Genomic DNA, 18,525 nt, shown 5'->3' with positions numbered 1-18,525 from the left:
TGTTCAGGGCGTCGTTGACTATGACTGAGTACAATTTCAAGACAGTCCAACATACTTGGAATGTCCAAGTGCATGGATCGCTTTCCTGATTTTCAAAAGTTCATTAAAAATATTCTTCAAGAGATATGCAAATATATTCAACGGATTCTTGTTCAGGGCATGCTTGACTATGACTGTGTACAATTTCAAGACATTCCAAGATCCCTTTGGGGTCTTTTTTGAATAAAAAGTTTAGTCACTGCCGAAGTGCACAGACTTTCATCATTTTCAAAAATTCATTAAAAATATTCCTTAAGAGATATGCAAATATTTTCAATGGATTCTTGTTCAAGGCATCGTTGACTATGACCGAGTACAATTTCAAGACATTCCAACATACTTGGAATGTCCAAGTGCATGGATCGCTTTTCGGATTTTCAAAAATTCATTAAAAATATTCTTCAAGAGATATGCAAATATATTCAACGGATTCTTGTTCAGGGCATGCTTGACTATGACTGTGTACAATTTCAAGACATTCCAAGATACTTTTGGGGTCTTTTTTGACGAAAAAGTTAAGTCACTGCCTAAGTGCATGGATCGCTTTCCTGATTTTCAGAAATTCTTCAAAAATATTCCTTAAACGATATGCAAATATTTTCAACGGATTCTTGTTCAGGGCGTCGTTGACTATGACTGAGTACAATTTCAAGACATTCCAACATACTTGGAATGTCCAAGTGCATGGATCGCTTTCCTGATTTTCAAAAGTTCATTAAAAATATTCTTCAAGAGATATGCAAATATATTCAACGGATTCTTGTTCAGGGCATGCTTGACTATGACTGTGTACAATTTCAAGACATTCCAAGATACTTTTGGGGTCTTTTTTGAATAAAAAGTTAAGTCACTGCCTAAGTGCACAGACTTTCCTCATTTTCAAAAATTCATTTAAAATATTCCTTAAGAGATATGCAAATATTTTCAATTGATTCTTGTTCAGGGCGTCGTTGACTATGACTGAGTACAATTTCAAGACATTCCAACATACTTGGAATGTCCAAGTGCATGGATCGCTTTTCGGATTTTCAAAAATTCATTAAAAATATTCTTCAAGAGATATGCAAATATATTCAACGGATTCTTGTTCAGGGCATGCTTGACTATAACTGTGTACAATTTCAAGACATTCCAAGATACTTTTGGGGTCTTTTTTGACAAAAAAGTTAAGTCACTGCCTAATTGCATGGATCGCTTTCCTGATTTTCAAAAATTCATTAGAAATATTCCTTAAGAGATATGCAAATATTTTCAACGGATTCTTGTTCAGGGCGTCGTTGACTATGACTGAGTACAATTTCAAGACATTCCAACATACTTGGAATGTCCAAGTGCATGGATCGCTTTCCTGATTTTCAAAAATTCATTAAAAATATTCTTCAAGAGATATGCAAATATATTCAACGGATTCTTGTTCAGGGCATGCTTGACTATGACTGTGTACAATTTCAAGACATTCCAAGATACCTTTGGGGTCTTTTTTGGATAAAAAGTTAAGTCACTGCCTAAGTGCACAGACTTTCATCATTTTCAAAAATTCATTAAAAATATTCCTTAAGAGATATGCAAATATTTTCAATGGATTCTTGTTCAGGGCGTCGTTGACTATGACCGAGTACAATTTCAAGACATTCCAACATACTTGGAATGTCCAAGTGCATGGATCGCTTTCCGGATTTTCAAAAATTCATTTAAAATATTCTTCAAGAGATATGCAAATATATTCAACGGATTCTTGTTCAGGGCATGCTTGACTATGACTGTGTACAATTTCAAGACATTCCAAGATACTTTTGGGGTCTTTTTTGACGAAAAAGTTAAGTCACTGCCTAAGTGCATGGATCGCTTTCCTGATTTTCAGAAATTCTTTAAAAATATTCCTTAAACGATATGCAAATATTTTCAACGGATTCTTGTTCAGGGCGTCGTTGACTATGACTGAGTACAATTTCAAGACATTCCAACATACTTGGAATGTCCAAGTGCATGGATCGCTTTCCTGATTTTCAAAAGTTCATTAAAAATATTCTTCAAGAGATATGCAAATATATTCAACGGATTCTTGTTCAGGGCATGCTTGACTATGACTGTGTACAATTTCAAGAAATTCCAAGATACTTTTGGGGTCTTTTTTGAATAAAAAGTTAAGTCACTGCCTAAGTGCACAGACTTTCCTCATTTTCAAAAATTCATTAAAAATATTCCTTAAGAGATATGCAAATATTTTCAATTGATTCTTGTTCAGGGCGTCGTTGACTATGACTGAGTACAATTTCAAGACATTCCAACATACTTGGAATGTCCAAGTGCATGGATCGCTTTTCGGATTTTCAAAAATTCATTAAAAATATTCTTCAAGAGATATGCAAATATATTCAACGGATTCTTGTTCAGGGCATGCTTGACTATGACTGTGTACAATTTCAAGACATTCCAAGATACTTTTGGGGTCTTTTTTGACGAAAAAGTTAAGTCACTGCCTAAGTGCATGGATCGCTTTCCTGATTTTCAGAAATTCTTTAAAAATATTCCTTAAACGATATGCAAATATTTTCAACGGATTCTTGTTCAGGGCGTCGTTAACTATGACTGAGTACAATTTCAAGACATTCCAACATACTTGGAATGTCCAAGTGCATGGATCGCTTTCCTGATTTTCAAAAGTTCATTAAAAATATTCTTCAAGAGATATGCAAATATATTCAACGGATTCTTGTTCAGGGCATGCTTGACTATGACTGTGTACAATTTCAAGACATTCCAAGATACCTTTGGGGTCTTTTTTGAATAAAAAGTTTAGTCACTGCCGAAGTGCACAGACTTTCATCATTTTCAAAAATTCATTAAAAATATTCCTTAAGAGATATGCAAATATTTTCAATGGATTCTTGTTCAGGGCATCGTTGACTATGACCGAGTACAATTTCAAGACATTCCAACATACTTGGAATGTCCAAGTGCATGGATCGCTTTCCTGATTTTCAAAAGTTCATTAAAAATATTCTTCAAGAGATATGCAAATATATTCAACGGATTCTTGTTCAGGGCATGCTTGACTATGACTGTGTACAATTTCAAGACATTCCAAGATACCTTTGGGGTCTTTTTTGAATAAAAAGTTAAGTCACTGCCTAAGTGCACAGACTTTCATCATTTTCAAAAATTCATTAAAAATATTCCTTAAGAGATATGCAAATATTTTCAATGGATTCTTGTTCAGGGCGTCGTTGACTATGACTGAGTACAATTTCAAGACATTCCAACATACTTGGAATGTCCAAGTGCATGGATCGCTTTTCGGATTTTCAAAAATTCATTAAAAATATTCTTCAAGAGATATGCAAATATATTCAACATATTCTTGTTCAGGGCATGCTTGACTATGACTGTGTACAATTTCAAGACATTCCAAGATACTTTTGGGGTCTTTTTTGACAAAAAAGTTTAGTCACTGCCTAAGTGCATGGATCGCTTTCCTGATTTTCAGAAATTCTTTAAAAATATTCCTTAAACGATATGCAAATATTTTCAACGGATTCTTGTTCAGGGCGTCGTTGACTATGACTGAGTACAATTTCAAGACATTCCAACATACTTGAAATGTCCAAGTGCATGGATCGCTTTCCTGATTTTCAAAAGTTCATTAAAAATATTCTTCAAGAGATATGCAAATATATTCAACGGATTCTTGTTCAGGGCATGCTTGACTATGACTGTGTACAATTTCAAGACATTCCAAGATACCTTTGGGGTCTTTTTTGAATAAAAAGTTAAGTCACTGCCTAAGTGCACAGACTTTCATCATTTTCAAAAATTCATTAAAAATATTCCATAAGAGATATGCAAATATTTTCAATTGATTCTTGTTCAGGGCGTCGTTGACTATGACTGAGTACAATTTCAAGACATTCCAACATACTTGGAATGTCCAAGTGCATGGATCGCTTTTCGGATTTTCAAAAATTCATTAAAAATATTCTTCAAGAGATATGCAAATATATTCAACGGTTTCTTGTTCAGGGCATGCTTGACTATGACTGTGTACAATTTCAAGACATTCCAAGATACTTTTGGGGTCTTTTTTGACGAAAAAGTTAAGTCACTGCCTAAGTGCATGGATCGCTTTCCTGATTTTCAAAAATTCATTAAAAATATTCCTTAAGCGATATGCAAATATTTTCAACGGATTCTCGTTCAGGGCGTCGTTGACTATGACTGAGTACAATTTCAAGACATTCCAACATACTTGGAATGTCCAAGTGCATGGATCGCTTTTCGGATTTTCAAAAATTCATTAAAAATATTCTTCAAGAGATATGCAAATATATTCAACGGATTCTTGTTCAGGGCATGCTTGACTATGACGGTGTACAATTTCAAGACATTCCAAGATACTTTTGGGGTCTTTTTTGACAAAAAAGTTAAGTCACTGCCTAAGTGCATGGATTGCTTTCCTGATTTTCAAAAATTCATTAAAAATATTCCTTAAGAGATATGCGAATATTTTCAATTGATTCTTGTTCAGGGCGTCGTTGACTATGACTGAGTACAATTTCAAAACATTCCAACATACTTGGAATGTCCAAGTGCATGGATCGCTTTTCGGATTTTCAAAAATTAATTAAAAATATTCTTCAAGAGATATGCAAATATATTCAACGGTTTCTTGTTCAGGGCATGCTTGACTATGACTGTGTACAATTTCAAGACATTCCAAGATACTTTTGGGGTCTTTTTTGACAAAAAAGTTAAGTCACTGCCTAAGTGCATGGATTGCTTTCCTGATTTTCAAAAATTCATTAAAAATATTCCTTAAGCGATATGCAAATATTTTCAACGGATTCTTGTTCAGGGCGTCGTTGACTATGACTGAGTACAATTTCAAGACATTCCAACATACTTGGAATGTCCAAGTGCATGGATCGCTTTCCGGATTTTCAAAAATTCATTAAAAATATTCTTCAAGAGATATGCAAATATATTCAACGGATTCTTGTTCAGGGCATGCTTGACTATGACTGTGTACAATTTCAAGACATTCCAAGATACTTTTGGGGTCTTTTTTGACGAAAAATTTAAGTCACTGCCTAAGTGCATGGATCGCTTTCCTGATTTTCAAAAATTCATTAAAAATATTCCTTAAGCGATATGCAAATATTTTCAACCGATTCTCGTTCAGGGCGTCGTTGACTATGACTGAGTACAATTTCAAGACATTCCAACATACTTGGAATGTCCAAGTGCATGGATCGCTTTCCTGATTTTCAAAAATTCATTAAAAATATTCCTTAAGCGATATGCAAATATTTTCAACGGATTCTTGTTCAGGGCGTCGTTGACTATGACTGAGTACAATTTCAAGACATTCCAACATACTTGGAATGTCCAAGTGCATGGATCGCTTTCCTGATTTTCAAAAGTTCATTAAAAATATTCTTCAAGAGATATGCAAATATATTCAACGGATTCTTGTTCAGGGCATGCTTGACTATGACTGTGTACAATTTCAAGACATTCCAAGATACCTTTGGGGTCTTTTTTGGATAAAAAGTTAAGTCACTGCCTAAGTGCACAGACTTTCATCATTTTCAAAAATTCATTAAAAATATTCCTTAAGAGATATGCAAATATTTTCAATGGATTCTTGTTCAGGGCGTCGTTGACTATGACCGAGTACAATTTCAAGACATTCCAACATACTTGGAATGTCCAAGTGCATGGATCGCTTTCCGGATTTTCAAAAATTCATTAAAAATATTCTTCAAGAGATATGCAAATATATTCAACGGATTCTTGTTCAGGGCATGCTTGACTATGACTGTGTACAATTTCAAGACATTCCAAGATACTTTTGGGGTCTTTTTTGACGAAAAAGTTAAGTCACTGCCTAAGTGCATGGATCGCTTTCCTGATTTTCAGAAATTCTTTAAAAATATTCCTTAAACGATATGCAAATATTTTCAACGGATTCTTGTTCAGGGCGTCGTTGACTATGACTGAGTACAATTTCAAGACATTCCAACATACTTGGAATGTCCAAGTGCATGGATCGCTTTCCTGATTTTCAAAAGTTCATTAAAAATATTCTTCAAGAGATATGCAAATATATTCAACGGATTCTTGTTCAGGGCATGCTTGACTATGACTGTGTACAATTTCAAGACATTCCAAGATACTTTTGGGGTCTTTTTTGAATAAAAAGTTAAGTCACTGCCTAAGTGCACAGACTTTCCTCATTTTCAAAAATTCATTAAAAATATTCCTTAAGAGATATGCAAATATTTTCAATTGATTCTTGTTCAGGGCGTCGTTGACTATGACTGAGTACAATTTCAAGACATTCCAACATACTTGGAATGTCCAAGTGCATGGATCGCTTTTCGGATTTTCAAAAATTCATTAAAAATATTCTTCAAGAGATATGCAAATATATTCAACGGATTCTTGTTCAGGGCATGCTTGACTATGACTGTGTACAATTTCAAGACATTCCAAGATACTTTTGGGGTCTTTTTTGACGAAAAAGTTAAGTCACTGCCTAAGTGCATGGATCGCTTTCCTGATTTTCAGAAATTCTTCAAAAATATTCCTTAAACGATATGCAAATATTTTCAACGAATTCTTGTTCAGGGCGTCGTTGACTATGACTGAGTACAATTTCAAGACATTCCAACATACTTGGAATGTCCAAGTGCATGGATCGCTTTCCTGATTTTCAAAAGTTCATTAAAAATATTCTTCAAGAGATATGCAAATATATTCAACGGATTCTTGTTCAGGGCATGCTTGACTATGACTGTGTACAATTTCAAGACATTCCAAGATACTTTTGGGGTCTTTTTTGAATAAAAAGTTAAGTCACTGCCTAAGTGCACAGACTTTCCTCATTTTCAAAAATTCATTAAAAATATTCCTTAAGAGATATGCAAATATTTTCAATTGATTCTTGTTCAGGGCGTCGTTGACTATGACTGAGTACAATTTCAAGACATTCCAACATACTTGGAATGTCCAAGTGCATGGATCGCTTTTCGGATTTTCAAAAATTCATTAAAAATATTCTTCAAGAGATATGCAAACATATTCAACGGATTCTTGTTCAGGGCATGCTTGACTATAACTGTGTACAATTTCAAGACATTCCAAGATACTTTTGGGGTCTTTTTTGACAAAAAAGTTAAGTCACTGCCTAAGTGCATGGATCGCTTTCCTGATTTTCAAAAATTCATTAGAAATATTCCTTAAGCGATATGCAAATATTTTCAACGGATTCTTGTTCAGGGCGTCGTTGACTATGACTGAGTACAATTTCAAGACATTCCAACATACTTGGAATGTCCAAGTGCATGGATGGCTTTCCTGATTTACAAAAGTTCATTAAAAATATTCTTCAAGAGATATGCAAATAAATTCAACGGATTCTTGTTCAGGGCATGCTTGACTATGACTGTGTACAATTTCAAGACATTCCAAGATACCTTTGGGGTCTTTTTTGAATAAAAAGTTAAGTCACTGCCTAAGTGCACAGACTTTCATCATTTTCAAAAATTCATTAAAAATATTCCTTAAGAGATATGCAAATATTTTCAATGGATTCTTGTTCAGGGCGTCGTTGACTATGACCGAGTACAATTTCAAGACATTCCAACATACTTGGAATGTCCAAGTGCATGGATCGCTTTCCGGATTTTCAAAAATTCATTAAAAATATTCTTCAAGAGATATGCAAATATATTCAACGGATTCTTGTTCAGGGCATTCTTGACTATGACTGTGTACAATTTCAAGACATTCCAAGATACTTTTGGGGTCTTTTTTGACGAAAAAGTTAAGTCACTGCCTAAGTGCATGGATCGCTTTCCTGATTTTCAGAAATTCTTTAAAAATATTCCTTAAACGATATGCAAATATTTTCAACGGATTCTTGTTCAGGGCGTCGTTAAATATGACTGAGTACAATTTCAAGACATTCCAACATACTTGGAATGTCCAAGTGCATGGATCGCTTTCCTGATTTTCAAAAGTTCATTAAAAATATTCTTCAAGAGATATGCAAATATATTCAACGGATTCTTGTTCAGGGCATGCTTGACTATGACTGTGTACAATTTCAAGACATTCCAAGATACTTTTGGGGTCTTTTTTGACGAAAAAGTTAAGTCACTGCCTAAGTGCATGGATCGCTTTCCTGATTTTCAGAAATTCTTTAAAAATATTCCTTAAACGATATGCAAATATTTTCAACGGATTCTTGTTCAGGGCGTCGTTGACTATGACTGAGTACAATTTCAAGACATTCCAACATACTTGGAATGTCCAAGTGCATGGATCGCTTTCCTGATTTTCAAAAGTTCATTAAAAATATTCTTCAAGAGATATGCAAATATATTCAACGGATTCTTGTTCAGGGCATGCTTGACTATGACTGTGTACAATTTCAAGACATTCCAAGATACTTTTGGGGTCTTTTTTGAATAAAAAGTTAAGTCACTGCCTAAGTGCACAGACTTTCCTCATTTTCAAAAATTCATTAAAAATATTCCTTAAGAGATATGCAAATATTTTCAATTGATTCTTGTTCAGGGCGTCGTTGACTATGACTGAGTACAATTTCAAGACATTCCAACATACTTGGAATGTCCAAGTGCATGGATCGCTTTTCGGATTTTCAAAAATTCATTAAAAATATTCTTCAAGAGATATGCAAATATATTCAACGGATTCTTGTTCAGGGCATGCTTGACTATAACTGTGTACAATTTCAAGACATTCCAAGATACTTTTGGGGTCTTTTTTGACAAAAAAGTTAAGTCACTGCCTAAGTGCATGGATCGCTTTCCTGATTTTCAAAAATTCATTAGAAATATTCCTTAAGCGATATGCAAATATTTTCAACGGATTCTTGTTCAGGGCGTCGTTGACTATGACTGAGTACAATTTCAAGACATTCCAACATACTTGGAATGTCCAAGTGCATGGATCGCTTTCCTGATTTACAAAAGTTCATTAAAAATATTCTTCAAGAGATATGCAAATATATTCAACGGATTCTTGTTCAGGGCATGCTTGACTATGACTGTGTACAATTTCAAGACATTCCAAGATACCTTTGGGGTCTTTTTTGAATAAAAAGTTAAGTCACTGCCTAAGTGCACAGACTTTCATCATTTTCAAAAATTCATTAAAAATATTCCTTAAGAGATATGCAAATATTTTCAATGGATTCTTGTTCAGGGCGTCGTTGACTATGACCGAGTACAATTTCAAGACATTCCAACATACTTGGAATGTCCAAGTGCATGGATCGCTTTCCGGATTTTCAAAAATTAATTAAAAATATTCTTCAAGAGATATGCAAATATATTCAACGGATTCTTGTTCAGGGCATTCTTGACTATGACTGTGTACAATTTCAAGACATTCCAAGATACTTTTGGGGTCTTTTTTGACGAAAAAGTTAAGTCACTGCCTAAGTGCATGGATCGCTTTCCTGATTTTCAGAAATTCTTTAAAAATATTCCTTAAACGATATGCAAATATTTTCAACGGATTCTTGTTCAGGGCGTCGTTAACTATGACTGAGTACAATTTCAAGACATTCCAACATACTTGGAATGTCCAAGTGCATGGATCGCTTTCCTGATTTTCAAAAGTTCATTAAAAATATTCTTCAAGAGATATGCAAATATATTCAACGGATTCTTGTTCAGGGCATGCTTGACTATGACTGTGTACAATTTCAAGACATTCCAAGATACCTTTGGGGTCTTTTTTGAATAAAAAGTTTAGTCACTGCCGAAGTGCACAGACTTTCATCATTTTCAAAAATTCATTAAAAATATCCTTAAGAGATATGCAAATATTTTCAATGGATTCTTGTTCAGGGCGTCGTTGACTATGACCGAGTACAATTTCAAGACATTCCAACATACTTGGAATGTCCAAGTGCATGGATCGCTTTCCTGATTTTCAAAAGTTCATTAAAAATATTCTTCAAGAGATATGCAAATATATTCAACGGATTCTTGTTCAGGGCATGCTTGACTATGACTGTGTACAATTTCAAGACATTCCAAGATACCTTTGGGGTCTTTTTTGAATAAAAAGTTTAGTCACTGCCGAAGTGCACAGACTTTCATCATTTTCAAAAATTCATTAAAAATATTCCTTAAGAGATATGCAAATATTTTCAATGGATTCTTGTTCAAGGCATCGTTGACTATGACCGAGTACAATTTCAAGACATTCCAACATACCTGGAATGTCCAAGTGCATGGATCGCTTTTTCGGATTTTCAAAAATTCATTAAAAATATTCTTCAAGAGATATGCAAATATATTCAACGGATTCTTGTTCAGGGCATGCTTGACTATGACTGTGTACAATTTCAAGACATTCCAAGATACTTTTGGGGTCTTTTTTGACGAAAAAGTTAAGTCACTGCCTAAGTGCATGGATCGCTTTCCTGATTTTCAGAAATTCTTCAAAAATATTCCTTAAACGATATGCAAATATTTTCAACGGATTCTTGTTCAGGGCGTCGTTGACTATGACTGAGTACAATTTCAAGACATTCCAACATACTTGGAATGTCCAAGTGCATGGATCGCTTTCCTGATTTTCAAAAGTTCATTAAAAATATTCTTCAAGAGATATGCAAATATATTCAACAGATTCTTGTTCAGGGCATGCTTGACTATGACTGTGTACAATTTCAAGACATTCCAAGATACTTTTGGGGTCTTTTTTGACAAAAAAGTTAAGTCACTGCCTAAGTGCATGGATTGCTTTCCTGATTTTCAAAAATTCATTAAAAATATTCCTTAAGCGATATGCAAATATTTTCAACGGATTCTTGTTCAGGGCGTCGTTGACTATGACTGAGTACAATTTCAAGACATTCCAACATACTTGGAATGTCCAAGTGCATGGATCGCTTTCCGGATTTTCAAAAATTCATTAAAAATATTCTTCAAGAGATATGCAAATATATTCAACGGATTCTTGTTCAGGGCATGCTTGACGATGACTGTGTACAATTTCAAGACATTCCAATTTACTTTTGGGGTTTTTTTTGAAAAAAAAGTCAAGTCACTAAGTGCATCAGGGCAAATGGTTCGTTTCCTTCGTCTCACCTGATATCCTGCTGTGTGATCCACGGTGTCCAAACGTTTGTTTCCAGCGACTGGACGACATGGATGAACTCCTGCAGCTTTAATTCTTTAAAAACAACCCAAAAACATCAAAAGTTAAGTCACTGCCTAAGTGCATGGATCGCTTTCCTGATTTTCAAAAATTCATTAAAAATATTCCTCAAGAGATATGCAAATATATTCAACGGATTCTTGTTCAGGGCGTCGTTGACTATGACTGAGTACAATTTCAAGACATTCCAACATACTTGGAATGTCCAAGTGCATGGATCGCTTTTCGGATTTTCAAAAATTCATTAAAAATATTCTTCAAGAGATATGTAAATATTTTCAACGGATTCTTGTTCAGGGCGTCGTTGACTATGACTGAGTACAATTTCAAAACATTCCAACATACTTGGAATGTCCAAGTGCATGGATCGCTTTCCTGATTTTCAAAAGTTCATTAAAAATATTCTTCAAGAGATATGCAAATATATTCAACGGATTCTTGTTCAGGGCATGCTTGACTATGACTGTGTACAATTTCAAGACATTCCAAGATACTTTTGGGGTCTTTTTTGAATAAAAAGTTAAGTCACTGCCTCAGTGCACAGACTTTCCTCATTTTCAAAAATTCATTAAAAATATTCCTTAAGAGATATGCAAATATTTTCAATTGATTCTTGTTCAGGGCGTCGTTGACTATGACTGAGTACAATTTCAAGACATTCCAACATACTTGGAATGTCCAAGTGCATGGATCGCTTTCCTGATTTTCAAAAATTCATTAAAAATATTCCTGAAGCGATATGCAAATATTTTCAACGGATTCTTGTTCAGGGCGTCGTTGACTGTGACTGAGTACAATTTCAAGACATTCCAACATACTTGGAATGTCCAAGTGCATGGATCGCTTTCCGGATTTTCAAAAATTCATTAAAAATATTCTTCAAGAGATATGCAAATATATTCAACGGATTCTTGTTCAGGGCATGCTTGACTATGACTGTGTACAATTTCAAGACATTCCAAGATACTTTTGGGGTCTTTTTTGAATAAAAAGTTAAGTCACTGCCTAAGTGCATGGATCGCTTTCCTGATTTTCAAAAATTCATTAAAAATATTCCTTAAGCGATATGCAAATATTTTCAACGGATTCTTGTTCAGGGCGTCGTTGACTATGACTGAGTACAATTTCAAGACATTCCAACATACTTGGAATGTCCAAGTGCATGGATCGCTTTTCGGATTTTCAAAAATTCATTAAAAATATTCTTCAAGAGATATGCAAATATATTCAACGGATTCTTGTTCAGGGCATGCTTGACTATGACTGTGTACAATTTCAAGACATTCCAAGATACTTTTGGGGTCTTTTTTGACGAAAAAGTTAAGTCACTGCCTAAGTGCATGGATCGCTTTCCTGATTTTCAGAAATTCTTCAAAAATATTCCTTAAACGATATGCAAATATTTTCAACGGATTCTTGTTCAGGGCGTCGTTGACTATGACTGAGTACAATTTCAAGACATTCCAACATACTTGGAATGTCCAAGTGCATGGATCGCTTTCCTGATTTTCAAAAGTTCATTAAAAATATTCTTCAAGAGATATGCAAATATATTCAACAGATTCTTGTTCAGGGCATGCTTGACTATGACTGTGTACAATTTCAAGACATTCCAAGATACTTTTGGGGTCTTTTTTGACAAAAAAGTTAAGTCACTGCCTAAGTGCATGGATTGCTTTCCTGATTTTCAAAAATTCATTAAAAATATTCCTTAAGCGATATGCAAATATTTTCAACGGATTCTTGTTCAGGGCGTCGTTGACTATGACTGAGTACAATTTCAAGACATTCCAACATACTTGGAATGTCCAAGTGCATGGATCGCTTTCCGGATTTTCAAAAATTCATTAAAAATATTCTTCAAGAGATATGCAAATATATTCAACGGATTCTTGTTCAGGGCATGCTTGACGATGACTGTGTACAATTTCAAGACATTCCAATTTACTTTTGGGGTTTTTTTTGAAAAAAAAGTCAAGTCACTAAGTGCATCAGGGCAAATGGATCGTTTCCTTCGTCTCACCTGATATCCTGCTGTGTGATCCACGGTGTCCAAACGTTTGTTTCCAGCGACTGGACGACATGGATGAACTCCTGCAGCTTTAATTCTTTAAAAACAACCCAAAAACATCAAAAGTTAAGTCACTGCCTAAGTGCATGGATCGCTTTCCTGATTTTCAAAAATTCATTAAAAATATTCCTCAAGAGATATGCAAATATATTCAACGGATTCTTGTTCAGGGCGTCGTTGACTATGACTGAGTACAATTTCAAGACATTCCAACATACTTGGAATGTCCAAGTGCATGGATCGCTTTTCGGATTTTCAAAAATTCATTAAAAATATTCTTCAAGAGATATGTAAATATTTTCAACGGATTCTTGTTCAGGGCGTCGTTGACTATGACTGAGTACAATTTCAAAACATTCCAACATACTTGGAATGTCCAAGTGCATGGATCGCTTTCCTGATTTTCAAAAGTTCATTAAAAATATTCTTCAAGAGATATGCAAATATATTCAACGGATTCTTGTTCAGGGCATGCTTGACTATGACTGTGTACAATTTCAAGACATTCCAAGATACTTTTGGGGTCTTTTTTGAATAAAAAGTTAAGTCACTGCCTCAGTGCACAGACTTTCCTCATTTTCAAAAATTCATTAAAAATATTCCTTAAGAGATATGCAAATATTTTCAATTGATTCTTGTTCAGGGCGTCGTTGACTATGACTGAGTACAATTTCAAGACATTCCAACATACTTGGAATGTCCAAGTGCATGGATCGCTTTCCTGATTTTCAAAAATTCATTAAAAATATTCCTGAAGCGATATGCAAATATTTTCAACGGATTCTTGTTCAGGGCGTCGTTGACTGTGACTGAGTACAATTTCAAGACATTCCAACATACTTGGAATGTCCAAGTGCATGGATCGCTTTCCGGATTTTCAAAAATTCATTAAAAATATTCTTCAAGAGATATGCAAATATATTCAACGGATTCTTGTTCAGGGCATGCTTGACTATGACTGTGTACAATTTCAAGACATTCCAAGATACTTTTGGGGTCTTTTTTGAATAAAAAGTTAAGTCACTGCCTAAGTGCATGGATCGCTTTCCTGATTTTCAAAAATTCATTAAAAATATTCCTTAAGCGATATGCAAATATTTTCAACGGATTCTTGTTCAGGGCGTCGTTGACTATGACTGAGTACAATTTCAAGACATTCCAACATACTTGGAATGTCCAAGTGCATGGATCGCTTTTCGGATTTTCAAAAATTCATTAAAAATATTCTTCAAGAGATATGCAAATATATTCAACGGATTCTTGTTCAGGGCATGCTTGACTATGACTGTGTACAATTTCAAGACATTCCAAGATACTTTTGGGGTCTTTTTTGAATAAAAAGTTAAGTCACTGCCTAAGTGCATGGATCGCTTTCCTGATTTTCAAAAATTCATTAAAAATATTCCTTAAGCGATATGCAAATATTTTCAACGGATTCTTGTTCAGGGCGTCGTTGACTATGACTGAGTACAATTTCAAAACATTCCAACATACTTGGAATGTCCAAGTGCATGGATCGCTTTCCTGATTTTCAAAAGTTCATTAAAAATATTCTTCAAGAGATATGCAAATATATTCAACGGATTCTTGTTCAGGGCATGCTTGACTATGACTGTGTACAATTTCAAGACATTCCAAGATACTTTTGGGGTCTTTTTTGAATAAAAAGTTAAGTCACTGCCGAAGTGCACAGACTTTCCTCATTTTCAAAAATTCATTAAAAATATTCCTTAAGAGATATGCAAATATTTTCAACGGATTCTTGTTCAGGGCGTCGTTGACTATGACTGAGTACAATTTCAAAACATTCCAACATACTTGGAATGTCCAAGTGCATGGATCGCTTTCCTGATTTTCAAAAATTCATTAAAAATATTCCTCAAGAGATATGCAAATATATTCAACGGATTCTTGTTCAGGGCATGCTTGACTATGACTGTGTACAATTTCAAGACATTCCAAGATACTTTGGGGGTCTTTTTTGAAAAAAAAGTCAAGTCACTAAGTGCATCAGGGCAAATGGATCGTTTCCTCCGTCTCACCTTATTTCCTGCTGTGTGATCCATGGTGTCCAAACGCTTGTTTCCAGCGACTGGGCGACATGGATGAACTCCTGCAGCTTTAATGCTTTAAAAACAAACCAAAAACATCAAAAGTTAAGTCACTGCCTAAGTGCATGGATCGCTTTCCTAATTTTCAAAAATTCATTAAAAATATTCCTTAAGAGATATGCAAACATTTTCAATTGATTCTTGTTCAGGGCGTCGTTGACTATGACTGAGTACAATTTCAAGACATTCCAACATACTTGGAATGTCCAAGTGCATGGATCGCTTTTCGGATTTTCAAAAATTCATTAAAAATATTCTTCAAGAGATATGCAAATATTTTCAACGGATTCTTGTTCAGGGCGTCGTTGACTATGACTGAGTACAATTTCAAAACATTCCAACATACTTGGAATGTCCAAGTGCATGGATCGCTTTCCTGATTTTCAAAAGTTCATTAAAAATATTCTTCAAGAGATATGCAAATATATTCAACAGATTCTTGTTCAGGGCATGCTTGACTATGACTGAGTACAATTTCAAGACTTTCCAACATACTTGGAATGTCCAAGTGCATGGATCGCTTTCCTGATTTTCAAAAATTCATTAAAAATATTCCTTAAGCGATATGCAAATATTTTCAACGGATTCTTGTTCAGGGCGTCGTTGACTGTGACTGAGTACAATTTCAAGACATTCCAACATACTTGGAATGTCCAAGTGCATGGATCGCTTTCCGGATTTTCAAAAATTCATTAAAAATATTCTTCAAGAGATATGCAAATATATTCAACGGATTCTTGTTCAGGGCATGCTTGACTATGACTGTGTACAATTTCAAGACATTCCAAGATACTTTTGGGGTCTTTTTTGAATAAAAAGTTAAGTCACTGCCTAAGTGCATGGATCGCTTTCCTGATTTTCAAAAATTCATTAAAAATATTCCTTAAGCGATATGCAAATATTTTCAACGGATTCTTGTTCAGGGCGTCGTTGACTATGACTGAGTACAATTTCAAGACATTCCAACATACTTGGAATGTCCAAGTGCATGGATCGCTTTTCGGATTTTCAAAAATTCATTAAAAATATTCTTCAAGAGATATGCAAATATATTCAACGGATTCTTGTTCAGGGCATGCTTGACTATGACTGTGTACAATTTCAAGACATTCCAAGATACTTTTGGGGTCTTTTTTGAATAAAAAGTTAAGTCACTGCCTAAGTGCATGGATCGCTTTCCTGATTTTCAAAAATTCATTAAAAATATTCCTTAAGCGATATGCAAATATTTTCAACGGATTCTTGTTCAGGGCGTCGTTGACTATGACTGAGTACAATTTCAAAACATTCCAACATACTTGGAATGTCCAAGTGCATGGATCGCTTTCCTGATTTTCAAAAGTTCATTAAAAATATTCTTCAAGAGATATGCAAATATATTCAACGGATTCTTGTTCAGGGCATGCTTGACTATGACTGTGTACAATTTCAAGACATTCCAAGATACTTTTGGGGTCTTTTTTGAATAAAAAGTTAAGTCACTGCCTAAGTGCACAGACTTTCCTCATTTTCAAAAATTCATTAAAAATATTCCTTAAGAGATATGCAAATATTTTCAATGGATTCTTGTTCAGGGCGTTGTTGACTATGACTGAGTACAATTTCAAGACATTCCAACATACTTGGAATGTCCAAGTGCATGGATCGCTTTTCGGATTTTCAAAAATTCATTAAAAATATTCTTCAAGAGATATGCAAATATATTCAACGGATTCTTGTTCAGGGCATGCTTGACTATGACTGTGTACAATTTCAAGACATTCCAAGATACTTTTGGGGTCTTTTTTGACGAAAAAGTTAAGTCACTGCCTAAGTGCATGGATCGCTTTCCTGATTTTCAAAAATTCATTAAAAATATTCCTTAAGCGATATGCAAATATTTTCAACGGATTATTGTTCAGGGCGTCGTTGACTATGACTGAGTACAATTTCAAGACATTCCAACATACTTGGAATGTCCAAGTGCATGGATCGCTTTCCTGATTTTCAAAAGTTCATTAAAAATATTCTTCAAGAGATATGCAAATATATTCAACGGATTCTTGTTCAGGGCATGCTTGACTATGACTGTGTACAATTTCAAGACATTCCAAGATACCTTTGGGGTCTTTTTTGAATAAAAAGTTAAGTCGCTGCCTAAGTGCACAGACTTTCATCATTTTCAAAAATTCATTAAAAATATTCCTTAAGAGATATGCAAATATTTTCAATGGATTCTTGTTCAGGGCGTCGTTGACTATGACCGAGTACAATTTCAAGACATTCCAACATACTTGGAATGTCCAAGTGCATGGATCGCTTTCCGGATTTTCAAAAATTCATTAAAAATATTCTTCAAGAGATATGCAAATATATTCAACGGATTCTTGTTCAGGGCATGCTTGACTATGACTGTGTACAATTTCAAGACATTCCAAGATACTTTTGGGGTCTTTTTTGACAAAAAAGTTAAGTCACTGCCTAAGTGCATGGATCGCTTTCCTGATTTTCAAAAATTCATTAAAAATATCCCTTAAGCGATATGCAAATATTTTCAACGGATTCTTGTTCAGGGCGTCGTTGACTATGACTGAGTACAATTTCAAGACATTCCAACATACTTGGAATGTCCAAGTGCATGGATCGCTTTCCTGATTTTCAAAAGTTCATTAAAAATATTCTTCAAGAGATATGCAAATATATTCAACGGATTCTTGTTCAGGGCATGCTTGACTATGACTGTGTACAATTTCAAGACATTCCAAGATACTTTTGGGGTCTTTTTTGAATAAAAAGTTAAGTCACTGCCGAAGTGCACAGACTTTCCTCATTTTCAAAAATTCATTAAAAATATTCCTTAAGAGATATGCAAATATTTTCAATTGATTCTTGTTCAGGGCGTCGTTGACTATGACTGAGTACAATTTCAAGACATTCCAACATACTTGGAATGTCCAAGTGCATGGATCGCTTTCCTGATTTTCAAAAGTTCATTAAAAATATTCTTCAAGAGATATGCAAATATATTCAACGGATTCTTGTTCAGGGCATGCTTGACTATGACTGTGTACAATTTCAAGACATTCCAAGATACTTTTGGGGTCTTTTTTGACGAAAAAG

Source organism: Microchirus variegatus, assembly GCF_963457635.1.
Source record: "Microchirus variegatus genome assembly, chromosome: 22".
Lineage (NCBI taxonomy): Eukaryota > Metazoa > Chordata > Actinopteri > Pleuronectiformes > Soleidae > Microchirus > Microchirus variegatus.
The sequence above is the reverse complement of the archived record's forward strand: the minus strand, read 5'-3'. Positions refer to the sequence as shown.